The sequence below is a fragment of the Anomaloglossus baeobatrachus genome, chromosome 3 (assembly GCF_048569485.1).
Source record: "Anomaloglossus baeobatrachus isolate aAnoBae1 chromosome 3, aAnoBae1.hap1, whole genome shotgun sequence".
Lineage (NCBI taxonomy): Eukaryota > Metazoa > Chordata > Amphibia > Anura > Aromobatidae > Anomaloglossus > Anomaloglossus baeobatrachus.
The window spans coordinates 3,438,294-3,465,780 of NC_134355.1; the positions used below are offsets into that span (position 1 = coordinate 3,438,294).

The 27,487-nt window shown below is 56.5% G+C and overlaps 2 protein-coding genes across 5 annotated transcripts in view; both read left to right on the top strand.

The window, feature by feature from the left end:
* POLR1C (RNA polymerase I and III subunit C) overlaps window positions 1-27,487 on the top strand; it is a 321,201-nt gene that overhangs the window by 124,936 nt on the left and 168,778 nt on the right. The window lies entirely within an intron of this gene.
* The window catches only part of TJAP1 (tight junction associated protein 1), a 72,893-nt gene continuing 48,116 nt past the window's right edge, over window positions 2,711-27,487 (top strand). Inside the window, exons 1-2 of one of the 4 annotated variants that reach the window (XM_075338948.1) lie at window positions 2,711-2,824; window positions 8,317-8,363. The gene's annotated coding sequence lies outside the window, so the exon portion shown is untranslated. The other 3 variants (XM_075338950.1, XM_075338952.1, XM_075338951.1) reach the window with 3 other exon arrangements.

A 27,487-nucleotide genomic window follows, 5' to 3' on the forward strand; every position in this document is an offset into this window, starting at 1 on the left:
GATGCCGTCCGGCCTGTCGGGTCCTTGGGTGACATTTTTGGAGAGTTTCTGGTGCCGTCCGGCCTGTCGGGTCATTGGGTGACATTTTTGGAGAGTTTCTGGTGCCGTCCGGCCTGTCGGGTCATTGGGTGACATTTTTGGAGATTTTCTGGTGCCGTCCGGCCTGTCGGGTCATTGGGTGACATTTTTGGAGATTTTCTGGTGCCGTCCGGCCTGTCGGGTCATTGGGTGACATTTTTGGAGATTTTCTGGTGCCGTCCGGCCTGTCGGGTCATCGGGTGACATTATTGGGGATTTTCTGGTGCCGTCCGGCCTGTCGGGTCATCGGGTGACATTATTGGAGATTTTCTGGTGCCGTCCGGCCTGTCGGGTCATTGGGTGACATTTTTGGAGATTTTCTGGTGCCGTCCGGCCTGTCGGGTCATTGGGTGACATTTTTGGAGATTTTCTGGGGCCGTCCGTCCTGTCGGGTCATCGGGTGACATTATTGGAGATTTTCTGGTGCTGTCCGTCCTGTCGGGTCATTGGGTGACATTTTTGGAGATTTTCTGGTGCCGTCCGGCCTGTCGGGTCATTGGGTGACATTTTTGGAGATTTTCTGGGGCCGTCCGGCCTGTCGGGTCCTTGGGTGACATTTTTGGAGATTTTCTGGTGCCGTCCGGCCTGTCGGGTCATTGGGTGACATTTTTGGAGATTTTCTGGGGCCGTCCGGCCTGTCGGGTCATTGGGTGACATTTTTGGAGATTTTCTGGTGCCGTCCGGCCTGTCGGGTCCTTGGGTGACATTTTTGGAGATTTTCTGGTGCCGTCCGGCCTGTCGGGTCATTGGGTGACATTTTTGGAGATTTTCTGGGGCTGTCCGGCCTGTCGGGTCATTGGGTGACATTTTTGGAGATTTTCTGGGGCCGTCCGGCCTGTCGGGTCATTGGGTGATATTTTTGGAGAGTTTCTGGCGCTGTCCGTCCTGTCGGGTCATTGGGTGATATTTTTGGAGAGTTTCTGGCGCTGTCCGTCCTGTCGGGTCATTGGGTGACATTTTTGGAGATTTTCTGGTGCTGTCCGGCCTGTCGGGTCATTGGGTGACATTTTTGGAGATTTTCTGGTGCTGTCCGGCCTGTCGGGTCATTGGGTGACATTTTTGGAGATTTTCTGGGGCCGTCCGTCCTGTCGGGTCATTGGGTGATATTTTTGGAGATTTTCTGGGGCCGTCCGGCCTGTCGGGTCATTGGGTGATATTTTTGGAGAGTTTCTGGCGCTGTCCGTCCTGTCAGGTCATTGGGTGACATTTTTGGAGATTTTCTGGGGCCGTCCGGCCTGTCGGGTCATTGGGTGACATTTTTGGAGATTTTCTGGGGCCGTCCGGCCTGTCGGGTCATTGGGTGACATTTTTGGAGATTTTCTGGGGCCGTCCGGCCTGTCGGGTCATTGGGTGACATTTTTGGAGATTTTCTGGGGCCGTCCGGCCTGTCGGGTCATTGGGTGACATTTTTGGAGATTTTCTGGCGCTGTCCGTCCTGTCGGGTCATTGGGTGACATTTTTGGAGATTTTCTGGGGCCGTCCGGCCTGTCGGGTCATTGGGTGACATTTTTGGAGATTTTCTGGGGCCGTCCGGCCTGTCGGGTCATTGGGTGACATTTTTGGAGATTTTCTGGTGCTGTCCGGCCTGTCGGGTCATTGGGTGACATTTTTGGAGATTTTCTGGTGCCGTCTGGCCTGTCGGGTCATTGGGTGACATTTTTGGAGATTTTCTGGTGCTGTCCGGCCTGTCGGGTCATTGGGTGACATTTTTGGAGATTTTCTGGGGCCGTCCGGCCTGTCGGGTCATTGGGTGACATTTTTGGAGATTTTCTGGTGCTGTCCGGCCTGTCGGGTCATTGGGTGACATTTTTGGAGATTTTCTGGTGCCGTCCAGCCTGTCGGGTCATTGGGTGACATTTTTGGAGATTTTCTGGTGCTGTCCGGCCTGTCGGGTCATTGGGTGATATTTTTGGAGATTTTCTGGTGCTGTCCGGCCTGTCGGGTCATTGGGTGACATTTTTGGAGATTTTCTGGGGCCGTCCGGCCTGTCGGGTCATCGGGTGACATTTTTGGAGATTTTCTGGGGCCGTCCGGCCTGTTGGGTCATTGGGTGACATTTTTGGAGATTTTCTGGTGCTGTCCGGCCTGTCGGGTCATTGGGTGACATTTTTGGAGATTTTCTGGTGCTGTCCGGCCTGTCGGGTCATTGGGTGACACTTTCTGGCTCCTGATGTCGTCGTGTCCTGGGATTTCTTGTTTCGCAGATCGGCCGCACTCATCCTCTCACAGGCCTCCAGGCATTTTCCTCTCAGATTTCCTCTCAGATGTCGTTATGCGGACTGTTGTTGGATTCCCGTTATCTCTGACTTTTCAGGCCACACAATCTGGAAAGCCGCGAATCAGCGATCGCAGGAGCCCCTCACGCCCGGCCGCCAATCACAGGCCTTCTTTCACTTCACCGCAGCAGCTGAGTGTATAGAAGCGGCACGGTGATTGGTCGGCAGGCCTCCCTTCCGGTGGATACCGTCCTGTACCGGCTCGGTGCTAATACCGGGATGTCTTCTTCTATACCGGGCTCGGAGCTGCGGGTCTCTGGTAGAGGCCGCCCGTTCTCTCAGGTGAGTGTCTAAGAATCAGCGCCATCTTGTTGAAGTTCGGTGTCTGATGACTGAAGCTGAGGTCTCCGAGAAGATGGCGGCCTTCACTAGGAATTGACGTACAGAAAAGTGGCATGTGACGTCACACGTGAACGTGGGGATTCCGGAGGATTACCCGGCGTGCATCGCGGAAACATGGCTGCCAGCAGGTGAGAGGAGGAGAAGGGAGGCCGCCTGTGAGGTGAGGGAGAGGGCGCTATAGAGACGTGTGACAGGAGGGAGGATGCCTGCCCCCTGCTGTATATCTGCCCCCTGCTGTATATCTGCCCCCTGCTGTATCTGCCCCCTGCTGTATAGCTGCCCCCTGCTGTATCTCTGCCCCCTGCTGTATCTCTGCCCCCTGCTGTATCTCTGCCCCCTGCTGTATCTCTGCCCCCTGCTGTATATCTGCCCCCTGCTGTATATCTGCCCCCTGCTGTATATCTGCCCCCTGCTGTATATCTGCCCCCTGCTGTATATCTGCCCCCTGCTGTATATCTTCCCCCTGCTGTATATCTTCCCCCTGCTGTATATCTGCCCCCTGCTGTATATCTGCCCCCTGCTGTATATCTGCCCCCTGCTGTATATCTGCCCCCTGCTGTATATCTGCCCCCTGCTGTATATCTGCCCCCTGCTGTATATCTGCCCCCTGCTGTATATCTGCCCCCTGCTGTATATCTGCCCCCTGCTGTATCTATCTGCCCCCTGCTGTATCTCTGCCCCCTGCTGTATATCTGCCCCCTGCTGTATATCTGCCCCCTGCTGTATATCTGCCCCCTGCTGTATATCTTCCCCCTGCTGTATATCTGCCCCCTGCTGTATATCTGCCCCCTGCTGTATATCTGCCCCCTGCTGTATATCTGCCCCCTGCTGTATATCTGCCCCCTGCTGTATATCTGCCCCCTGCTGTATATCTGCCCCCTGCTGTATATCTGCCCCCTGCTGTATATCTGCCCCCTGCTGTATCTATCTGCCCCCTGCTGTATATCTGCCCCCTGCTGTATATCTGCCCCCTGCTGTATATCTGCCCCCTGCTGTATATCTGCCCCCTGCTGTATATCTGCCCCCTGCTGTATATCTGCCCCCTGCTGTATATCTGCCCCCTGCTGTATATCTGCCCCCTGCTGTATATCTGCCCCCTGCTGTATATCTGCCCCCTGCTGTATATCTGCCCCCTGCTGTATATCTGCCCCCTGCTGTATATCTGCCCCCTGCTGTATATCTGCCCCCTGCTGTATATCTGCCCCCTGCTGTATATCTGCCCCCTGCTGTATATCTGCCCCCTGCTGTATCTATCTGCCCCCCTGCTGTATCTGCCCCCTGCTGTATCTGCCCCCTGCTGTATATCTGCCCCCTGCTGTATATCTGCCCCCTGCTGTATATCTGCCCCCTGCTGTATATCTGCCCCCTGCTGTATATCTGCCCCCTGCTGTATATCTGCCCCCTGCTGTATATCTGCCCCCTGCTGTATATCTGCCCCCTGCTGTATCTATCTGCCCCCTGCTGTATCTATCTGCCCCCTGCTGTATCTATCTGCCCCCTGCTGTATCTATCTGCCCCCTGCTGTATCTATCTGCCCCCTGCTGTATCTATCTGCCCCCTGCTGTATCTATCTGCCCCCCTGCTGTATCTATCTGCCCCCCTGCTGTATCTATCTGCCCCCCTGCTGTATCTATCTGCCCCCTGCTGTATCTATCTGCCCCCTGCTGTATCTATCTGCCCCCTGCTGTATCTATCTGCCCCCTGCTGTATCTATCTGCCCCCCTGCTGTATCTGCCCCCCTGCTGTATCTGCCCCCCTGCTGTATCTGCCCCCCTGCTGTATCTGCCTGCCCCCTGCTGTATCTATCTGCCCCCTGCTGTATCTATCTGCCCCCTGCTGTATCTATCTGCCCCCTGCTGTATCTATCTGCCCCCTGCTGTATCTATCTGCCCCCTGCTGTATCTATCTGCCCCCTGCTGTATCTATCTGCCCCCTGCTGTATCTATCTGCCCCCTGCTGTATCTATCTGCCCCCTGCTGTATCTATCTGCCCCCTGCTGTATCTATCTGCCCCCTGCTGTATCTATCTGCCCCCTGCTGTATCTATCTGCCCCCTGCTGTATCTATCTGCCCCCTGCTGTATCTATCTGCCCCCTGCTGTATCTATCTGCCCCCTGCTGTATCTATCTGCCCCCTGCTGTATCTATCTGCCCCCTGCTGTATCTATCTGCCCCCTGCTGTATCTATCTGCCCCCTGCTGTATCTATCTGCCCCCTGCTGTATCTATCTGCCCCCTGCTGTATCTATCTGCCCCCTGCTGTATCTATCTGCCCCCTGCTGTATCTATCTGCCCCCTGCTGTATCTATCTGCCCCCTGCTGTATCTATCTGCCCCCTGCTGTATCTATCTGCCCCCTGCTGTATCTATCTGCCCCCTGCTGTATCTATCTGCCCCCTGCTGTATCTATCTGCCCCCTGCTGTATCTATCTGCCCCCTGCTGTATCTATCTGCCCCCTGCTGTATCTATCTGCCCCCTGCTGTATCTATCTGCCCCCTGCTGTATCTATCTGCCCCCTGCTGTATCTATCTGCCCCCTGCTGTATCTATCTGCCCCCTGCTGTATCTATCTGCCCCCTGCTGTATCTATCTGCCCCCTGCTGTATCTATCTGCCCCCTGCTGTATCTATCTGCCCCCTGCTGTATCTATCTGCCCCCTGCTGTATCTATCTGCCCCCTGCTGTATCTATCTGCCCCCTGCTGTATCTATCTGCCCCCTGCTGTATCTATCTGCCCCCTGCTGTATCTATCTGCCCCCTGCTGTATCTATCTGCCCCCTGCTGTATCTATCTGCCCCCTGCTGTATCTATCTGCCCCCTGCTGTATCTATCTGCCCCCTGCTGTATCTATCTGCCCCCTGCTGTATCTATCTGCCCCCTGCTGTATCTATCTGCCCCCTGCTGTATCTATCTGCCCCCTGCTGTATCTATCTGCCCCCTGCTGTATCTATCTGCCCCCTGCTGTATCTATCTGCCCCCTGCTGTATCTATCTGCCCCCTGCTGTATCTATCTGCCCCCTGCTGTATCTATCTGCCCCCTGCTGTATCTATCTGCCCCCTGCTGTATCTATCTGCCCCCTGCTGTATCTATCTGCCCCCTGCTGTATCTATCTGCCCCCTGCTGTATCTATCTGCCCCCTGCTGTATCTATCTGCCCCCTGCTGTATCTATCTGCCCCCTGCTGTATCTATCTGCCCCCTGCTGTATCTATCTGCCCCCTGCTGTATCTATCTGCCCCCTGCTGTATCTATCTGCCCCCTGCTGTATCTATCTGCCCCCTGCTGTATCTATCTGCCCCCTGCTGTATCTATCTGCCCCCTGCTGTATCTATCTGCCCCCTGCTGTATCTATCTGCCCCCTGCTGTATCTATCTGCCCCCTGCTGTATCTATCTGCCCCCTGCTGTATCTATCTGCCCCCTGCTGTATCTATCTGCCCCCTGCTGTATCTATCTGCCCCCTGCTGTATCTATCTGCCCCCTGCTGTATCTATCTGCCCCCTGCTGTATCTATCTGCCCCCTGCTGTATCTATCTGCCCCCTGCTGTATCTATCTGCCCCCTGCTGTATATCTGCCCCCTGCTGTATATCTGCCCCCTGCTGTATATCTGCCCCCTGCTGTATATCTGCCCCCTGCTGTATATCTGCCCCCTGCTGTATATCTGCCCCCTGCTGTATATCTGCCCCCTGCTGTATATCTGCCCCCTGCTGTATATCTGCCCCCTGCTGTATATCTGCCCCCTGCTGTATCTATCTGCCCCCTGCTGTATCTATCTGCCCCCCTGCTGTATCTATCTGCCCCCCTGCTGTATCTATCTGCCCCCCTGCTGTATCTATCTGCCCCCCTGCTGTATCTATCTGCCCCCCTGCTGTATCTATCTGCCCCCCTGCTGTATCTATCTGCCCCCTGCTGTATCTATCTGCCCCCCTGCTGTATCTATCTGCCCCCCTGCTGTATCTATCTGCCCCCCTGCTGTATCTATCTGCCCCCCTGCTGTATCTATCTGCCCCCTGCTGTATCTATCTGCCCCCTGCTGTATCTATCTGCCCCCTGCTGTATCTATCTGCCCCCTGCTGTATCTATCTGCCCCCTGCTGTATCTATCTGCCCCCTGCTGTATCTATCTGCCCCCTGCTGTATCTATCTGCCCCCTGCTGTATCTATCTGCCCCCTGCTGTATCTATCTGCCCCCTGCTGTATCTATCTGCTGTATCTGCCCTCTTGCCCCTGCTGTATCTTCTGCTGTATCTGCCCTCTTGCCCCTGCTGTATCTTCTGCTGTATCTGCCCTCTTGCCCCTGCTGTATCTTCTGCTGTATCTGCCCTCCTGCCCCTGCATCTGCCCTCCTGCCCCTGCTGTATCTTCTGCTGCATCTGCCCTCCTGCCCTCCTGCCCCTGCATCTGCCCTCCTGCCTCTGCATCTGCCCTCCTGCCCCTGCATCTGCCCTCCTGCCCCTGCCCTCCTGCCCCTGCATCTGCCCTCCTGCCCCTGCATCTGCCCTCCTGCCCCTGCATCTGCCCTCCTGCCCCTGCATCTGCCCTCCTGCCCCTGCATCTGCCCTCCTGCCCTCCTGCCCCTGCCCTCCTGCCCCTGCCCCTGCCCTCCTGCCCCTGCATCTGCCCTCCTGCCCCTGCATCTGCCCTCCTGCCCCTGCATCTGCCCTCCTGCCCCTGCATCTGCCCTCCTGCCCCTGCATCTGCCCTCCTGCCCCTGCATCTGCCCTCCTGCCCCTGCATCTGCCCTCCTGCCCCTGCATCTGCCCTCCTGCCCCTGCATCTGCCCTCCTGCCCCTGCTGCATCTGCCCTCCTGCCCCTGCTGCATCTGCCCTCCTGCCCCTGCTGCATCTGCCCTCCTGCCCCTGCTGCATCTGCCCTCCTGCCCCTGCTGCATCTGCCCTCCTGCCCCTGCTGCATCTGCCCTCCTGCCCCTGCTGCATCTGCCCTCCTGCCCCTGCTGCATCTGCCCTCCTGCCCCTGCTCCATCTGCCCTCCTGCCCCTGCTGCATCTGCCCTCCTGCCCCTGCTGCATCTTCTGCTGCATCTTCTGCTGCATCTTCTGCTGCATCTTCTGCTGCATCTTCTGCTGCATCTTCTGCTGCATCTTCTGCTGCATCTTCTGCTGCATCTTCTGCTGCATCTTCTGCTGCATCTTCTGCTGCATCTTCTGCTGCATCTTCCCTCCTGCCCCTGCTGTATCTGCCCTCCTGCCCCTGCTGTATCTTCTGCTGTATCTGCCCTCCTGCCTGCTGCTGTATCTTCTGCCTTTCCCCTGCTCACATTAGGGCCTGATGTGTGTGCGTGTGGAGATCGGGGAACACGTCGGGGGCCGGTGTGTGTGTGGAGATCGGGGGACACGTCGGGGGCCGGTGTGTGTGTGGAGATCGGGGAACACGTCGGGGGCCGGTGTGTGTGTGGAGATCGGGGGACACGTCGGGGGCCGGTGTGTGTGTGGAGACCGGGGGACACGTCGGGGGCCGGTGTGTGTGTGGAGATCGGGGGACACGTCGGGGGCCGGTGTGTGTGTATATGGGGGATATTGGGGGGGTTAGTGGCTGGGGTTGGGTGGTCTCGGGGTGGTCTCGCGGTGCAGACTCTCCATTATACTGGGTCATGTTTGTGTCTTGTAGATGAGCGGTGGGCTTCTCTTCTGGAGAGCGGAGGATCGGGCCGTGTGGTAAGGAGCTGGATCCCACCCATCATCTGTCCCTTCCTGTGGGGGGCGCTGTAGTCCCGGGGACATAGGCGCTTGTTGTCAGCCATGAGGCTCGGGGATGGCAGCACCTGCGGTGTGCGAGTCACGTCTGGACTGTGACCTCTCCACATCTCCCTGGACTTTGTCTCGCGCTCGGCCGCTCAGTGTCACTTTTGTGGCGTCCAGAGACTGGAGAAGATGGGGGTTATCCTTCCGGGGAATCTGTGAGGTCAGCGTACAGGATGGATGATGGGGGTTGTTCCTTGTTGGGGGTCTGCTCAGTGGATGATGGGGGTTGTTCCTTGTTGGGGTCTGCTCAGTGGATGATGGGGGTTGTTCCTTGTTGGGGGTCTGCTCAGTGGATGATGGGGGTTGTTCCTTGTTGGGGGTCTGCTCAGTGGATGATGGGGGTTGTTCCTTGTTGGGGGTCTGCTCAGTGGATGATGGGGGTTGTTCCTTGTTGGGGGTCTGCTCAGTGGATGATGGGGGTTGTTCCTTGTTGGGGTCTGCTCAGTGGATGATGGGGGTTGTTCCTTGTTGGGGTGGATGATGGGGGTTGTTCCTTGTTGGGGTGGATGATGGGGGTTGTTCCTTGTTGGGGGTCTGCTCAGTGGATGATGGAGGTTGTTCCTTGTTGGGGGTCTGCTCAGTGGATGATGGGGGTTGTTCCTTGTTGGGGGTCTGCTCAGTGGATGATGGGGGTTGTTCCTTGTTGGGGGTCTGCTCAGTGGATGATGGGGGTTGTTCCTTGTTGGGGTCTGCTCAGTGGATGATGGAGGTTGTTCCTTGTTGGGGTCTGCTCAGTGGATGATGGGGGTTGTTCCTTGTTGGGGTCTGCTCAGTGGATGATGGGGGTTGTTCCTTGTTGGGGGTCTGCTCAGTGGATGATGGGGGTTGTTCCTTGTTGGGGGTCTGCTCAGTGGATGATGGGGGTTGTTCCTTGTTGGGGGTCTGCTCAGTGGATGATGGGGGTTGTTCCTTGTTGGGGTGGATGATGGGGGTTGTTCCTTGTTGGGGGTCTGCTCAGTGGATGATGGGGGTTGTTCCTTGTTGGGGTGGATGATGGGGGTTGTTCCTTGTTGGGGGTCTGCTCAGTGGATGATGGGGGTTGTTCCTTGTTGGGGTGGATGATGGAGGTTGTTCCTTGTTGGGGGTCTGCTCAGTGGATGATGGGGGTTGTTCCTTGTTGGGGGTCTGCTCAGTGGATGATGGGGGTTGTTCCTTGTTGGGGGTCTGCTCAGTGGATGATGGGGGTTGTTCCTTGTTGGGGTCTGCTCAGTGGATGATGGAGGTTGTTCCTTGTTGGGGTCTGCTCAGTGGATGATGGGGGTTGTTCCTTGTTGGGGTCTGCTCAGTGGATGATGGGGGTTGTTCCTTGTTGGGGGTCTGCTCAGTGGATGATGGGGGTTGTTCCTTGTTGGGGGTCTGCTCAGTGGATGATGGGGGTTGTTCCTTGTTGGGGGTCTGCTCAGTGGATGATGGGGGTTGTTCCTTGTTGGGGTGGATGATGGGGGTTGTTCCTTGTTGGGGGTCTGCTCAGTGGATGATGGAGGTTGTTCCTTGTTGGGGGTCTGCTCAGTGGATGATGGGGGTTGTTCCTTGTTGGGGGTCTGCTCAGTGGATGATGGGGGTTGTTCCTTGTTGGGGGTCTGCTCAGTGGATGATGGGGGTTGTTCCTTGTTGGGGGTCTGCTCAGTGGATGATGGGGGTTGTTCCTTGTTGGGGTCTGCTCAGTGGATGATGGAGGTTGTTCCTTGTTGGGGTCTGCTCAGTGGATGATGGGGGTTGTTCCTTGTTGGGGTCTGCTCAGTGGATGATGGGGGTTGTTCCTTGTTGGGGGTCTGCTCAGTGGATGATGGGGGTTGTTCCTTGTTGGGGGTCTGCTCAGTGGATGATGGGGGTTGTTCCTTGTTGGGGGTCTGCTCAGTGGATGATGGGGGTTGTTCCTTGTTGGGGGTCTGCTCAGTGGATGATGGGGGTTGTTCCTTGTTGGGGGTCTGCTCAGTGGATGATGGGGGTTGTTCCTTGTTGGGGGTCTGCTCAGTGGATGATGGGGGTTGTTCCTTGTTGGGGGTCTGCTCAGTGGATGATGGGGGTTGTTCCTTGTTGGGGGTCTGCTCAGTGGATGATGGGGGTTGTTCCTTGTTGGGGGTCTGCTCAGTGGATGATGGGGGTTGTTCCTTGTTGGGGTCTGCTCAGTGGATGATGGGGGTTGTTCCTTGTTGGGGTCTGCTCAGTGGATGATGGGGGTTGTTCCTTGTTGGGGGTCTGCTCAGTGGATGATGGGGGTTGTTCCTTGTTGGGGTCTGCTCAGTGGATGATGGGGGTTGTTCCTTGTTGGGGGTCTGCTCAGTGGATGATGGGGGTTGTTCCTTGTTGGGGGTCTGCTCAGTGGATGATGGGGGTTGTTCCTTGTTGGGGGTCTGCTCAGTGGATGATGGGGGTTGTTCCTTGTTGGGGGTCTGCTCAGTGGATGATGGGGGTTGTTCCTTGTTGGGGGTCTGCTCAGTGGATGATGGGGGTTGTTCCTTGTTGGGGGTCTGCTCAGTGGATGATGGGGGTTGTTCCTTGTTGGGGGTCTGCTCAGTGGATGATGGGGGTTGTTCCTTGTTGGGGTCTGCTCAGTGGATGATGGGGGTTGTTCCTTGTTGGGGTCTGCTCAGTGGATGATGGGAGTAGATGTCTGTCTCCTCGCTATGCAGTGTATATATGTGTGTATACAGTATATATATATATTATAGTGCTCCACCGGTGACAGATTATTCTCCGCACAGCGCACTGTGCTTTGTAGATGATTATGCTGCGTTTTATAAGGACTTGATAGGACAGACCCCGCGTGTTTCCTTCTCGCTAGCCAGGGCCATGATGTGATCGATTTGTTGGATGAACGTTCACTTTTAGCTCAGAAATTCTCTGAAGCACAATTGTTACTGGGAGCAACAAGAAGCAGAATGAGGCGCGGATGTGAAGTAGAATTTATATTGTACTGTCCCTTTAAATCTCTCCAGATCTATGTAAGCACAGTCTATTGGACCATCATAATGACTCGCCGTATGTGACTGTTACGCACTTTTGCCAGTTTTTTCCCCTCACCCATGACAGCACCATGGGATTATATGGGTGCTGTCATGGGTTCTGGAAAAACTGGCTACCGGTAAGTCACCTAAGTGTATTACAGTAGCCCATATAAAGTGATGATTTCAATCCATAGATATTGGCCCTCGGCCGCTGTCCCAGGTCACGTATTGCTCCGGCCCGGGCGGCCACCAATATCACACCTCTGCCATAGAAATCTCAAGGGATGATTTATACACAGGGGTGCGCTTCACCCCACTTGACAGCGCAGCTGAAGCACTTCTCTGCTGGGTGTGCCAGGCCTACCTCCTGGTTGGTGACGACCCTCCTCTAAGGCTGTGTGCCACGATCAGATGCAGCGCTTTAGATGCAGAGTGTTTTCGGGGTATCCAAAGTACTTGGTTGTACAGTACGAGCCCCGTGGATGGAAATCCTGGGCACACTGTGCTTGTCTTTTCCGCAGCAAACACTGACCTGCCGTGCGACTTTAGGTACCAAGTGTTTGCTGCAGAGTCGCATGCGTCCTCCACAGGGAGAACAGATGACAGAGACCGCAGCGCACAGAACCCTGATCGTGGGCACAGTCTCCTGCAGGTCAGGACCCGCTATGTCCAGCACGCAGCAGGTCCTGATCGTGGGCACAGTCTCCTGCAGGTCAGGACCCGCTATGTCCAGCACGCAGCAGGTCCTGATCGTGGGCACAGTCTCCTGCAGGTCAGGACCCGCTATGTCCAGCACGCAGCAGGTCCTGATCGTGGGCACAGTCTCCTGCAGGTCAGGACCCGCTATGTCCAGGATGCAGCAGGTCCTGATCGTGGGCACAGTCTCCTGCATGTCAGGACCCGCTATGTCCAGCACGCAGCAGGTCCTGATCGTGGGCACAGTCTCCTGCAGGTCAGGACCCGCTATGTCCAGGATGCAGCAGGTCCTGATCGTGGGCCCAGTCTCCTGCAGGTCAGGACCTGCTATGTCCAGGACGCAGCAGGTCCTGATCGTGGGCACAGTCTCCTCCAGGTCAGGACCCGCTATGTCCAGGACGCAGCAGGTCCTGATCGTGGGCACAGTCTCCTGCAGGTCAGGACCCGCTATGTCCAGCACGCAGCAGGTCCTGATCGTGGGCACAGTCTCCTGCAGGTCAGGACCCGCTATGTCCAGCACGCAGCAGGTCCTGATCGTGTGCACAGTCTCCTGCAGGTCAGGACCCGCTATGTCCAGGACGCAGCAGGTCCTGATCGTGGGCACAGTCTCCTGCAGGTCAGGACCCGCTATGTCCAGCACGCAGCAGGTCCTGATCGTGGGCCCAGTCTCCTGCAGGTCAGGACCTGCTATGTCCAGGACGCAGCAGGTCCTGATCGTGGGCACAGTCTCCTCCAGGTCAGGACCCGCTATGTCCAGGCCGCAGCAGGTCCTGATCGTGGGCACAGTCTCCTGCAGGTCAGGACCCGCTATGTCCAGCACGCAGCAGGTCCTGATCGTGGGCCCAGTCTCCTGCATGTCAGGACCCGCTATGTCCAGCACGCAGCAGGTCCTGATCGTGGGCCCAGTCTCCTGCAGGTCAGGACCTGCTATGTCCAGGACGCAGCAGGTCCTGATCGTGGGCACAGTCTCCTCCAGGTCAGGACCCGCTATGTCCAGCACGCAGCAGGTCCTGATCGTGGGCACAGTCTCCTGCAGGTCAGGACCCGCTATGTCCAGCACGCAGCAGGTCCTGATCGTGGGCCCAGTCTCCTGCATGTCAGGACCCGCTATGTCCAGCACGCAGCAGGTCCTGATCGTGGGCCCAGTCTCCTGCAGGTCAGGACCTGCTATGTCCAGGACGCAGCAGGTCCTGATCGTGGGCACAGTCTCCTCCAGGTCAGGACCCGCTATGTCCAGCACGCAGCAGGTCCTGATCGTGGGCACAGTCTCCTGCAGGTCAGGACCCGCTATGTCCAGCACGCAGCAGGTCCTGATCGTGGGCACAGTCTCCTGCAGGTCAGGACCCGCTATGTCCAGGACGCAGCAGGTCCTGATCGTGGGCACAGTCTCCTGCAGGTCAGGACCCGCTATGTCCAGGACGCAGCAGGTCCTGATCGTGGGCACAGTCTCCTGCAGGTCAGGACCCGCTATGTCCAGCACGCAGCAGGTCCTGATCGTGTGCACAGTCTCCTGCAGGTCAGGACCCGCTATGTCCAGGACGCAGCAGGTCCTGATTATGGGCACAGTTAGCTGCAGTCTCCTGCAGGTCAGGACCCGCTGTGTCCTGGACGCAGCAGGTCCTGATCGTGGGCACAGTCTCCTGCAGGTCAGGACCCGCTGTGTCCTGGACGCAGCAGGTGCTGATCGTGGGCACAGTCTCCTGCAGGTCAGGACCCGCTGTGTCCTGGACGCAGCAGGTTCTGATCGTGGGCACAGTCTCCTGCAGGTCAGGACCCGCTATGTCCAGCACGCAGCAGGTCCTGATCGTGGGCACAGTCTCCTGCAGGTCAGGACCCGCTATGTCCAGGACGCAGCAGGTCCTGATCGTGGGCACAGTCTCCTGCAGGTCAGGACTCGCTATGTCCAGGACGCAGCAGGTCCTGATCGTGGGCACAGTCTCCTGCAGGTCAGGACCCGCTATGTCCAGGACGCAGCAGGTCCTGATCGTGGGCACAGTCTCCTGCAGGTCAGGACCCACTATGTCCAGCACTCAGCAGGTCCTGACCGTGTGCACATACTCTAAGCAGTTGTGTAGTAAACAAACATGAAAGGTTATTCATACCGATAAATGCGGGGTCTTCCTTCACATCAGCGTACCTCACACTCCCACGCGTGTTTCGTATGTCACTTTCTCAGACCTTTCTTTTTGAGGGAAGGCGGTTGTTGGCCAAAATCTTGCGATACGTGACCCCACCTATACTCCATTCAATACAGTGCAGTTGTCCTGTCCCCTTTGCAGAAAAGCTCCCCCAAAGTATGATGTTTCCACCCCATGCTGCATGTGGGACGGTGATCTTGAGGTTGTACTCCATCCTTCTTCCTCCAATTCTATTTTGGTCTCATCTGACCACATAACCTTCTCCCATTCCTCTGGATTATCCATATGGTCGCTGGTGAACTTCATTCGGGCCTGGACATGTGCTAGTGTGAGCAGGGGGACCTTGTGCCCTGCAGGATTTTAATCTATGACTGCATAGTATGTTATTAATTGTAATCTTAGAGACTGTGGTCCCAGGTCTCTTCGGGTCATTGACCAGGTCCTGCTGTGTACTTCTGGGCTGATTCCTGACCTTTCTTAGAATTCTGCTCACCCCACGAGGAGAGATCTTGCATGAAGCCCCAGACCAATTAGATTGACAGTGTTCTTGTGTTTCTTCCATTTTCTAATAATTGTGCCAACAGTTGTTGCCTTCTCACCACGCTGCTTGCCTATTGTCCTTCAGCTCATCCCAGCCATGTGCAGGTCTACACTTTTGTCCCCGGTGTCCTTAGACAGGTCTTTGGTGTTGGCCATGGTGGAGAGGCTGGAGTGTGATTGTGTGGACAGGGGTCTATTATACGAGGTCACACCGGGGCAATAAATCCAGATCATGAGCGCAGAGGAGGAGAAAAATACTGTGAGAGCAGAACTCCTGCTGGTCGGTCGGTGATAAAATACATAGTTCATGGAATAAAATGCAGATTATTTATAAATCCTACAATGGGATTTTCTGGATTATTTTCCTGTCACAGGTGCAGTCACCTACGATAAAATTACAGACTTCACCTCACAAAGCTTTTTGCATTTAGTCCTAAAAGTTCTCATTTGGTTTCATGTGACTTTGGCCCTGGGAGGTTTGATCCCTTGAGTTTGTGCACAGTGACGTGGCTGGGGCCGGGATCAGAGTGTTCTCCGATCTGGGCTGCCGCGGCAGGAGGGCGGCTGCGTCTGTGAACCCGCCGGCACTTGCACCGCACAGGACGCACACACCAGTTCTTGGTACATAGAATGTATAGATTTACTCTTCCTGCATTTTTTGGGAGAAAACTAGTGAATCCATAACCGTGTTTTTGCATTCACATTGTATCTAGTAACTCGGGGTACCATGGCCAAACCTCACTGTGCCACATGAGGGGTTTAATAACTGTTATAGGGGAAGCTTCGTGAGGGCAGCAGTGAGGCCTGAAGCTCCTGAAGGTTACAGATGGTTCATGGTTTCTAGTCTTGAAGGTTGAATTCACCCCATAGTCTAACATGTCGATCAGGAGGAGGTGAAGACCCCATGGGGCCGACCATAAACTCCACATTAGAGGAAAACTCCTTCCCGACTCCACATCCAGCAATCAGACGAGCTGGTCACAAGTGGTGACAGGTTCCCTTTAATGGTAGCCGCTGCCTGACACTGGTCAGTAAAGCTGTTTGCCGTCACCCGTACCCCCCAGTCTTTTCAGTGATTGTTTTACCCAGTGTTTAATAATTGAGTACATAGTTATACATTTTATTTCCTCTGCCCAAGTGTGTGACCTTACATTTCTCCTGATTACACTCCTGTGTTCCTGCATCTTCCTCCTCGGACAGCGAGGCTGAGGAGCGCCAGTGTTTTCCTGCATCTTCCTCCTCGGACAGTGAGGCTGAGGAGCGCCAGTGTTTTCCTGCATCTTCCTCCTCGGACAGTGAGGCTGAGGAGCGCCAGTGTGTTCCTGCATCTTCCTCCTCGGACAGCGAGGCTGAGGAGCGCCAGTGTTTTCCTGCATCTTCCTCCTCGGACAGTGAGGCTGAGGAGCGCCAGTGTTTTCCTGCATCTTCCTCCTCGGACAGCGAGGCTGAGGAGCGCCAGTGTTTTCCTGCATCTTCCTCCTCGGACAGCGAGGCTGAGGAGCGCCAGTGTTTTCCTGCATCTCTGCATCTTCCTCCTCGGACAGCGAGGCTGAGGAGCGCCAGTGTTTTCCTGCATCTTCCTCCTCGGACAGTGAGGCTGAGGAGCGCCAGTGTTTTCCTGCATCTCTGCATCTTCCTCCTCGGACAGCGAGGCTGAGGAGCGCCAGTGTTTTCCTGCATCTTCCTCCTCGGACAGTGAGGCTGAGGAGCGCCAGTGTTTTCCTGCATCTTCCTCCTCGGACAGTGAGGCTGAGGAGCCCCAGTGTTTTCCTGCGTCTTCCTCCTCGGACAGTGAGGCTGAGGAGCGCCAGTGTGTTCCTGCATCTTCCTCCTCCGACAGTGAGGCTGAGGAGCCCCAGTGTTTTCCTGCGTCTTCCTCCTTGGACAGTGAGGCTGAGGAGCGCCAGTGTTTTCCTGCATCTTCCTCCTCGGACAGTGAGGCTGAGGAGCGCCAGTGTTTTCCTGCATCTTCCTCCTCGGACAGTGAGGCTGAGGAGCGCCAGTGTGTTCCTGCATCTTCCTCCTCCGACAGTGAGGCTGAGGAGCGCCAGTGTGTTCCTGCATCTTCCTCCTCGGACAGTGAGGCTGAGGAGCCCCAGTGTTTTCCTGCATCTTCCTCCTCGGACAGTGAGGCTGAGGAGCGCCAGTGTGTTCCTGCATCTTCCTCCTCCGACAGTGAGGCTGAGGAGCGCCAGTGTTTTCCTGCATCTTCCTCCTCGGGACAGTGAGGCTGAGGAGCGCCAGTGTGTTCCTGCATCTTCCTCCTCGGACAGTGAGGCTGAGGAGCGCCAGTGTGTTCCTGCATCTTCCTCCTCGGACAGTGAGGCTGAGGAGCCCCAGTGTTTTCCTGCATCTTCCTCCTCGGACAGTGAGGCTGAGGAGCCCCAGTGTGTTCCTGCATCTTCCTCCTCGGACAGCGAGGCTGAGGAGCCCCAGTGTTTTCCTGCGTCTTCCTCCTCGGACAGTGAGGCTGAGGAGCCCCAGTGTGTTCCTGCATCTTCCTCCTCGGACAGCGAGGCTGAGGAGCACCAGTGTTTTCCTGCATCTTCCTCCTCGGACAGTGAGGCTGAGGAGCGCCAGTGTTTTCCTGCATCTTCCTCCTCGGACAGTGAGGCTGAGGAGCGCCAGTGTGTTCCTGCATCTTCCTCCTCGCCTCGGACAGTGAGGCTGAGGAGCGCCAGTGTTTTCCTGCATCTTCCTCCTCGCCTCGGACAGTGAGGCTGAGGAGCGCCAGTGTTTTCCTGCATCTTCCTCCTCGGACAGTGAGGCTGAGGAGCGCCAGTGTTTTCCTGCATCTTCCTCCTCGGACAGTGAGGCTGAAGAGCGCCAGTGTTTTCCTGCATCTTCCTCCTCGGACAGTGAGGCTGAGGAGCGCCAGTGTTTTCCTGCATCTTCCTCCTCGGACAGTGAGGCTGAGGAGCGCCAGTGTTTTCCTGCATCTTCCTCCTCGGACAGTGAGGCTGAGGAGCGGCAGTGTTTTCCTGCATCTTCCTCCTCGGACAGCGAGGCTGAGGAGCGCCAGTGTTTTCCTGCATCTTCCTCCTCGGACAGCGAGGCCGAGGAGCGCCAGTGTTTTCCTGCATCTTCCTCCTCGGACAGCGAGGCTGAGGAGCGCCAGTGTTTTCCTGCATCTTCCTCCTCGGACAGTGAGGCTGAGGAGCCCCAGTGTTTTCCTGCATCTTCCTCCTCGGACAGTGAGGCTGAGGAGCGCCAGTGTTTTCCTGCATCTTCCTCCTCGGACAGTGAGGCTGAGGAGCGGCAGTGTTTTCCTGCATCTTCCTCCTCGGACAGCGAGGCTGAGGAGCGCCAGTGTGTTCCTGCATCTTCCTCCTCGGACAGCGAGGCTGAGGAGCGCCAGTGTGTTCCTGCATCTTCCTCCTCGGACAGCGAGGCTGAGGAGCGCCAGTGTGTTCCTGCATCTTCCTCCTCGGACAGCGAGGCTGAGGAGCGCCAGTGTGTTCCTGCATCTTCCTCCTCGGACAGCGAGGCTGAGGAGCGCCAGTGTGTTCCTGCATCTTCCTCCTCGGACAGCGAGGCTGAGGAGCGCCAGTGTGTTCCTGCATCTTCCTCCTCGGACAGCGAGGCTGAGGAGCGCCAGTGTGTTCCTGCATCTTCCTCCTCGGACAGTGAGGCTGAGGAGCGCCAGTGTTTTCCTGCATCTTCCTCCTCGGACAGTGAGGCTGAGGAGCGCCAGTGTGTTCCTGCATCTTCCTCCTCGCCTCGGACAGTGAGGCTGAGGAGCGCCAGTGTTTTCCTGCATCTTCCTCCTCGGACAGTGAGGCTGAGGAGCGCCAGTGTGTTCCTGCATCTTCCTCCTCGGACAGTGAGGCTGAGGAGCGCCAGTGTTTTCCTGCATCTTCCTCCTCGGACAGCGAGGCTGAGGAGCGCCAGTGTTTTCCTGCATCTTCCTCCTCGGACAGTGAGGCAGAGGAGCGCCAGTGTTTTCCTGCATCTTCCTCCTCGGACAGCGAGGCTGAGGAGCGCCAGTGTGTTCCTGCATCTTCCTCCTCGCCTCGGACAGTGAGGCTGAGGAGCCCCAGTGTGTTCCTGCATCTTCCTCCTCGGACAGTGAGGCTGAGGAGCGCCAGTGTGTTCCTGCATCTTCCTCCTCGGACAGTGAGGCAGAGGAGCGCCAGTGTTTTCCTGCATCTTCCTCCTCGGACAGTGAGGCTGAGGAGCGCCAGTGTTTTCCTGCATCTTCCTCCTCGGACAGTGAGGCTGAGGAGCGCCAGTGTGTTCCTGCATCTTCCTCCTCGGACAGTGAGGCTGAGGAGCGCCAGTGTTTTCCTGCATCTTCCTCCTCGGACAGTGAGGCTGAGGAGCGCCAGTGTTTTCCTGCATCTTCCTCCTCGGACAGCGAGGCTGTTGAGCACCAGTGTGTTCCTGCATCTTCCTCCTCGGACAGTGAGGCTGAGGAGCGCCAGTGTTTTCCTGCGTCTTCCTCCTCGGACAGCGAGGCTGAGGAGCGCCAGTGTTTTCCTGCATCTTCCTCCTCGGACAGTGAGGCTGAGGAGCGCCAGTGTTTTCCTGCATCTTCCTCCTCTCCTCGGACAGTGAGGCTGAGGAGCGCCAGTGTTTTCCTGCATCTTCCTTCTCGGACAGCGAGGCCGAGGAGCGCCAGTGTTTTCCTGCATCTTCCTCCTCGGACAGTGAGGCTGAGGAGCGCCAGTGTTTTCCTGCATCTTCCTCCTCGGACAGTGAGGCTGAGGAGCCCCAGTGTTTTCCTGCATCTTCCTCCTCGGACAGTGAGGCTGAGGAGCGCCAGTGTTTTCCTGCATCTTCCTCCTCGCCTCGGACAGTGAGGCTGAGGAGCGCCAGTGTTTTCCTGCATCTTCCTCCTCGGACAGTGAGGCTGAGGAGCGCCAGTGTTTTCCTGCATCTTCCTCCTCTCCTCGGACAGTGAGGCAGAGGAGCGCCAGTGTGTTCCTGCGTCTTCCTCCTCGGACAGTGAGGCTGAGGAGCCCCAGTGTTTTCCTGCATCTTCCTCCTCGGACAGTGAGGCTGAGGAGCGCCAGTGTTTTCCTGCATCTTCCTCCTCGCCTCGGACAGTGAGGCTGAGGAGCGCCAGTGTTTTCCTGCATCTTCCTCCTCGGACAGTGAGGCTGAGGAGCGCCAGTGTTTTCCTGCATCTTCCTCCTCTCCTCGGACAGCGAGGCTGAGGAGCCCCAGTGTTTTCCTGCATCTTCCTCCTCGGACAGTGAGGCTGAGGAGCGCCAGTGTTTTCCTGCATCTTCCTCCTCGGACAGTGAGGCTGAGGAGCGCCAGTGTTTTCCTGCATCTTCCTCCTCGCCTCGGACAGTGAGGCTGAGGAGCGCCAGTGTTTTCCTGCATCTTCCTCCTCGGACAGCGCGGCTGAGGAGCGCCAGTGTTTTCCTGCATCTTCCTCCTCGGACAGTGAGGCAGAGGAGCGACAGTGTTTTCCTGCATCTTCCTCCTCGCCTCGGACAGTGAGGCTGAGGAGCGCCAGTGTGTTCCTGCATCTTCCTCCTCGGACAGTGAGGCTGAGGAGCGCCAGTGTGTTCCTGCATCTTCCTCCTCGGACAGTGAGGCTGAGGAGCCCCAGTGTTTTCCTGCATCTTCCTCCTCGGACAGTGAGGCTGAGGAGCGCCAGTGTTTTCCTGCATCTTCCTCCTCGGACAGTGAGGCTGAGGAGCGCCGGTGTTTTCCTGCATCTTCCTCCTCGGACAGTGAGGCTGAGGAGCGCCAGTGTTTTCCTGCATCTTCCTTCTCGGACAGCGAGGCCGAGGAGCGCCAGTGTTTTCCTGCATCTTCCTCCTCGGACAGTGAGGCTGAGGAGCGCCAGTGTTTTCCTGCATCTTCCTCCTCGGACAGTGAGGCTGAGGAGCCCCAGTGTTTTCCTGCATCTTCCTCCTCGGACAGTGAGGCTGAGGAGCGCCAGTGTTTTCCTGCATCTTCCTCCTCGCCTCGGACAGTGAGGCTGAGGAGCGCCAGTGTTTTCCTGCATCTTCCTCCTCGGACAGTGAGGCTGAGGAGCGCCAGTGTTTTCCTGCATCTTCCTCCTCTCCTCGGACAGTGAGGCAGAGGAGTGCCAGTGTGTTCCTGCGTCTTCCTCCTCGGACAGTGAGGCTGAGGAGCCCCAGTGTTTTCCTGCATCTTCCTCCTCGGACAGTGAGGCTGAGGAGCGCCAGTGTTTTCCTGCATCTTCCTCCTCGGACAGTGAGGCTGAGGAGCGCCAGTGTTTTCCTGCATCTTCCTCCTCGCCTCGGACAGTGAGGCTGAGGAGCGCCAGTGTTTTCCTGCATCTTCCTCCTCGGACAGCGCGGCTGAGGAGCGCCAGTGTTTTCCTGCATCTTCCTCCTCGGACAGTGAGGCAGAGGAGCGACAGTGTTTTCCTGCATCTTCCTCCTCGCCTCGGACAGTGAGGCTGAGGAGCGCCAGTGTGTTCCTGCATCTTCCTCCTCGGACAGTGAGGCTGAGGAGCGCCAGTGTGTTCCTGCATCTTCCTCCTCGGACAGTGAGGCTGAGGAGCCCCAGTGTTTTCCTGCATCTTCCTCCTCGGACAGTGAGGCTGAGGAGCGCCAGTGTTTTCCTGCATCTTCCTCCTCGGACAGTGAGGCTGAGGAGCGCCGGTGTTTTCCTGCATCTTCCTCCTCGGACAGTGAGGCTGAGGAGCGCCAGTGTGTTCCTGCATCTTCCTCCTCGGACAGTGAGGCTGAGGAGCGCCAGTGTTTTCCTGCATCTTCCTCCTCGGACAGTGAGGCAGAGGAGCGCCAGTGTGTTCCTGCATCTTCCTCCTCGGACAGTGAGGCAGAGGAGCGCCAGTGTTTTCCTGCGTCTTCCTCCTCGGACAGTGAGGCTGAGGAGCGCCAGTGTTTTCCTGCATCTTCCTCCTCGCCTCGGACAGTGAGGCTGAGGAGCGCCAGTGTTTTCCTGCATCTTCCTCCTCGGACAGTGAGGCTGAGGAGCGCCAGTGTTTTCCTGCATCTTCCTCCTCGCCTCGGACAGTGAGGCTGAGGAGCGCCAGTGTTTTCCTGCATCTTCCTCCTCGGACAGTGAGGCTGAGGAGCGCCAGTGTTTTCCTGCATCTTCCTCCTCTCCTCGGACAGTGAGGCTGAGGAGCGCCAGTGTTTCTTCAGCGCTCTATTGGGAGACCCAGACGATTGGGGTATAGCTACTGCCCTCCGGAGGCCACACAAAGCACCACACTAAAAAGTGCAAGGCCCCTCCCCTTCTGGCTATACCCCCCCGTGGTATCACGGGTACTCCAGTTTTCAAGCTTTGTGCGAAGGAGGTCAGACATTCCATGCATAGCTCCACAGATTTTAGTCAGCAGTAGCTGCTGACTATTTCGGATGGAAGAAAAGAGGGCCCATATAGGGCTCCCAGCATGCTCCCTTCTCACCCGTGGATGGTGTTGTAAGGTTGAGGTACCTATTGCTGGTACAGGGGCTGGAGCCCCACATGCTGTTTTCCTTCCACATCCCCTTGTAGGGCTCTGTGGAAGTGGGATCCTGCCGGCCTCAAAGCTCTGACGCCGGGCTCCATCCACAGACCCATAGAACCTGGTGGATGCCGAGCAGGAGTACCATCAGGGACATGGCCCTGCATCATACAGGTACTCTGTGTCCCCGGCAGGCACAGACACACTCCGGGCTGGCTGGGTGTTGTAGTGCGCCGGGGACCGTAACGCTAGAGCTAGTGTTCCTACAGTTTAACTGGGGGACTTTTTTCTGTGTTGTGGGAACGCAGCGCCGACCCCCGCTGGACCGGCGGCGCTGCTGTGACTTTTAGTTCGCCGGGGACACGCCGACCGCGCTTTTACGGCGGTGGCGTTTATAAATCGAGTCCCCGGCTTTTGCGGCCTAGGACGCCGGCATCTCCGATTCGTTCCCGCCCCCACCCTGTCAATCAGGGTAGGGGAGAGACGCTGTTTCACGGCAGCGACGAGGGCTGGAGCCTGATTTACATGCTCCAGCCCTCTCACTAGGCACAGAGGGAAGCAGGCTTCCCGCTCTTAGTCAGGAACGCCCAGGGCCCGCCCCCCCTCCTCTCTCAGGACGCCGGCAGCCATTACATGCATGTCTGGCTGGAGGAAGGACGCAAGGCTCTGGGAGACCTGGACTAGGGGGCTTTGGAGATCACACACCCGCTCTTAAGCGGGCGGTAAGCGGCTTTTCAGCTGGCCCCTCTAGTGCCTCAGTGTGTATTAGTGTACTGTGTCACTGGACATATATATATTTCCTTATTGCTTGCACTGTGAGGTCGCTTCCTGGCTGTATACCCAGATCGCTCTGAGGAGGCAGCAACATGTCATCCACAAAACGCAAGGCTGCCAAGGCTAGGGCTGTGTACACTGCGTGTGCTGCATGTGGGGCTGCTCTACCAGCAGGCTCCAAGGACCCCCATTGTGTGCAATGCTCAGATCCGGTGCTGCTTCGCCAGCCGGAGTCAGGAGAGATAGTGACCCAGGCTGAGACGCCTGTAAGTCCTGCCCCGGTGTCAGGGACAGACTTTGCAGCTTTTGCTGATAATATGTCTGTGACTATGGCAAAAATCCTTGAAACTTTGCAATCCATGCCTGGGGCTCAGTCTATGGACACGGCGAGGTCTCTGTCCTCTAATCCCCCTCAGTTGGATTTAATCCAGACTACAAGGGGGTCCCCGGCTTCACAGGCTGAGTATTATGACTCAGATGATAGCCCCAGCCACCCTAAGCGAGCTCGCTGGGAAAGACCCTCAACGTCATCACACTGCTCAGGGTCTCAGCGCAATCAGTCTCCCTGTGATGCGTCTGATGAGAGTGATCAGGAGTCTTATCCTGGAACCCCTCTCAATCTGGATACCCCGGATGGGGACGCCATGGTAAACGATCTTATCTCAGCCATCAATAGACTGTTAGATATTTCTCCCCCAGCCCCTTCAGCAGAGGAGGCAGCTGCAGAGCAGGAGAAGTTTCGTTTCCTCTATCCCAAGCGTAAATTAAGTGCTTTCTTGGATCACTCTGACTTCAGAGAGTCAATCCAGAAACACGACGCTCATCCAGAAAGGCGTTTCTCTAAACGTTCTAAGGATACACGTTTTCCTTTCCCCCCTGATGTGGTCAAGCGCTGGACCCAGTGTCCAAAAGTTGACCCCCCGATTTCCAAACTTGCAGCTAGATCCATAGTTGCAGTGGAGGATGGCGCTTCACTTAAGGATGCCAATGACAGACAGATGGACCTCTGGTTAAAATCTGTCTATGAAGCTATCGGCGCGTCGTTTGCTCCAGCATTCGCAGCCGTATGGGCACTCCAAGCTATTTCAGCTGGTTTAGCAAAAGTGGATGCTATCTTACATCCAGCGGTGCCGCAAGTGGCGTCCCTTACATCGCAGATGTCCGCGTTTGCGTCTTACGCTATCAATGCGGTCCTAGAATCTACCAGCCGCACCTCAATGGCGTCCGCCAATTCGGTAGTTTTGCGCAGAGCCTTGTGGTTAAAGGACTGGAAAGCAGATGCTGGTTCCAAAAAATGTTTAACCAGCCTGCCTTTATCTAGAGATAGACTGTTTGGCGAACCATTGGCTGACATCATTAAACAGTCCAAGGGTAAAGACTCTTCTTTACCCCAGCCCAGAACAAGCAAACCTCAGCAGAAAAAGTGGCAGCAGAGGTTTCAGTCCTTTCGAGGTTCGGGCAAGACACAATTCTCCTCGTCCAAAGGGACTCAGAGGACGCAAAGAAGCTCAGATTCCTGGCGGGCTCACGCGCGCCCCAAGAAAGCAAATGGAGGAACCGCTTCCAAAGCGGCTACCTCATGACTTCCAGCTCCCCCCCTCCGCATCTCCGGTCGGGGGCAGGCTCTCCCGCTTTTCCGTCATTTGGATGTCACAGGTCAAAGACCGGTGGGTGACAGACATTTTGTCTCGCGGGTACAGAATCGAGTTCAGTTCTCGTCCTCCAGCTCGGTTCTTCAGAACCTCCCCACATCCAGACCGAGCAGATGCCCTGCTGCAGGCGGTGGACTCCCTAAGAGCGGAAGGAGTAGTGGTTCCTGTACCGCCTCAGGAACAAGGGCGAGGGTTTTACTCCAATCTCTTTGTGGTTCCAAAAAAGGACGGCTCGTTCCGTCCTGTTCTGGATCTAAAGCTGCTCAACAAACATGTGCACGCCAGGCGGTTCTGGATGGAAACCCTCCGCTCTGTCGTGGCCTCAATGTCTCAAGGAGACTTCCTTGCCTCAATAGACATCAAAGATGCTTATCTCCATGTGCCAATTGCTACAGAACATCAACGTTTTCTACGTTTTGTGATAGGAAACGAACATCTTCAGTTCGTAGCTCTGCCATTCGGTCTGGCGACAGCCCCACGGGTTTTCACCAAGGTCATGGCGGCAGTGGTAGCAGTCTTGCACTCTCAGGGACACTCGGTGATCCCTTACCTAGACGATCTACTTGTCAAGGCACCCTCTCAAGAGGCATGCCAACTCAGTCTACATGCTACACTGGAGACTCTACAGACGTTCGGATGGATCATCAACTTTCCAAAGTCGAATCTGTCTCCGACACAGTCACTAACGTATCTTGGCATGGAGTTCCATACTCGAGCAGCGAGAGTGAAGCTTCCGCTGAACAAGCAGCGGTCACTACAGACAGGGGTGCAATCCCTCCTTCAGGGCCAGTCGCACCCCTTACGGCGCCTTATGCACTTCCTCGGGAAGATGGTGGCAGCCATGGAAGCAGTTCCCTTTGCGCAGTTTCATCTGCGCCCACTTCAATGGGACATTCTCCGCCAATGGGACGGGAAGTCAACGTCCCTGGACAGGAAAGTCTCTCTTTCCCAGACGGCCAAGGACTCTCTACAATGGTGGCTCCTTCCCACCTCATTGTCTCAGGGAAGATCCTTCCTGCCCCCATCCTGGGCAGTGGTCACGACAGATGCGAGTCTGTCAGGGTGGGGAGCAGTGTTTCTACACCACAGGGCTCAGGGGACGTGGACTCCGCAGGAGTCCACCCTTCAGATCAATGTTCTGGAAATCAGAGCAGTGTATCTTGCCCTACTAGCCTTCCAGCAGTGGCTGGAAGGAAGGCAGATCCGAATTCAGTCGGACAACTCCACAGCGGTGGCATACATCAACCACCAAGGGGGGACACGCAGTCGGCAAGCCTTCCAGGAAGTCCGGCGGATTCTGATGTGGGTGGAAGCCACGGCCTCCACCATATCCGCAGTTCACATCCCCGGCGTAGAAAACTGGGAAGCAGACTTCCTCAGTCGCCAGGGCATGGACGCAGGGGAATGGTCCCTTCACCCGGACGTGTTTCAGGAAATCTGTCGCCGATGGGGAGTGCCGGACGTCGACCTAATGGCGTCCCGGCACAACAACAAGGTCCCGGCATTCATGGCGAGGTCGCGCGATCAAAGAGCTCTGGCGGCAGACGCATTGGTTCAAGATTGGTCGCAGTTCCGGCTCCCATACGTCTTTCCACCTCTGGCACTCTTGCCCAGAGTGTTACGCAAGATCAGATCCGATTGCAGCCGCGTCATACTCGTCGCCCCAGACTGGCCGAGGAGATCGTGGTATCCGGATCTGTGGCATCTCACGGTCGGTCGACCGTGGTCACTGCCAGACCGACCAGACTTACTGTCCCAAGGGCCGTTTTTCCATCAGAATTCTGCGGCCCTGAACCTGACTGTGTGGCCATTGAGTCCTGGATCCTAGCGTCTGCAGGATTATCTCAAGGAGTCGTAGCCACAATGAGACAAGCTAGGAAGTCAACGTCTGCTAAGATCTACCACAGAACGTGGAAGATTTTCTTATCTTGGTGCTCTGCACAGAGAGTATCCCCTTGGCCATTTGCATTGCCCACCTTTCTTTCCTTCCTGCAATCGGGGTTGGAAAAGGGCTTGTCGCTCAGCTCCCTTAAAGGGCAAGTCTCGGCACTGTCGGTGTTTTTTCAGAAGCGTCTAGCACGTCTTCCTAAGGTGCGCACGTTCCTACAGGGGGTCTGTCATATTGTGCCCCCGTACAAGCGGCCGTTAGATCCATGGGATCTGAACAGAGTACTTGTTGCTCTGCAAAAGCCGCCCTTCGAGCCTCTAAAGGACGTTTCCTTTTCTCGCCTGTCACAGAAAGTGGCGTTTCTTGTCGCGATCACATCGCTTCGGCGAGTGTCTGAGCTGGCAGCTTTGTCATCCAAGGCTCCTTTCCTGGTGTTCCACCAGGACAAGGTAGTGCTGCGCCCCATTCCGGAGTTTCTCCCTAAGGTCGTATCCTCGTTTCATCTTAATCAGGATATATCCTTGCCTTCCTTTTACCCTCATCCGGTTCACCGGTATGAAAAGGAATTACGTTTGCTAGATCTGGTGAGAGCACTCAGAATCTACATTTCCCGAACGGCGCCCATACGCCGTTCCGATGCACTTTTTGTCCTTGTCGCTGGTCCGCGCAAGGGATTGCAGGCTTCTAAAGCCACCCTGGCTCGATGGATCAAAGAACCAATTCTAGAGGCCTACCGCTCTGCGGGGCTTCCGGTTCCTTCAGGGCTAAAAGCCCACTCAACCAGAGCCGTGGGTGCGTCCTGGGCATTACGACACCAGGCTTCGGCTCAACAGGTGTGCCAGGCAGCAACCTGGTCCAGTCTGCACACTTTCACCAAGCATTATCAGGTGCATACCTATGCTTCGGCGGATGCCAGCTTAGGTAGAAGAGTCCTGCAGGCGGCAGTGACATCCCCGTAGGGGAGGGCTGTTTTTGCAGCTCTAACATGAGGTATTTCTT